Consider the following 205-nt stretch of genomic DNA (forward strand, 5'->3'; position numbering starts at 1 on the left):
ATAGTAATAACAACAATAACAACAATGACAATAACAATAATAACTATAATAATAATACTAATATTTGTAGTAGTAGTAGTAGTAGTAGTAGTGGTCGTAGTGGTGGTAGTAGTGGTCGTAGTAGGTTCCAATCAGATTATAAATTGTCAACATGATTACATTAGTCATCTTATTCGATTAATGCTAATACTTGTAAATCTCGTCA

The sequence above is a fragment of the Populus euphratica genome, unplaced genomic scaffold (assembly GCF_000495115.2).
Source record: "Populus euphratica unplaced genomic scaffold, PopEup_1.0 scaffold1414.1, whole genome shotgun sequence".
NCBI classification, from domain to species: domain Eukaryota; kingdom Viridiplantae; phylum Streptophyta; class Magnoliopsida; order Malpighiales; family Salicaceae; genus Populus; species Populus euphratica.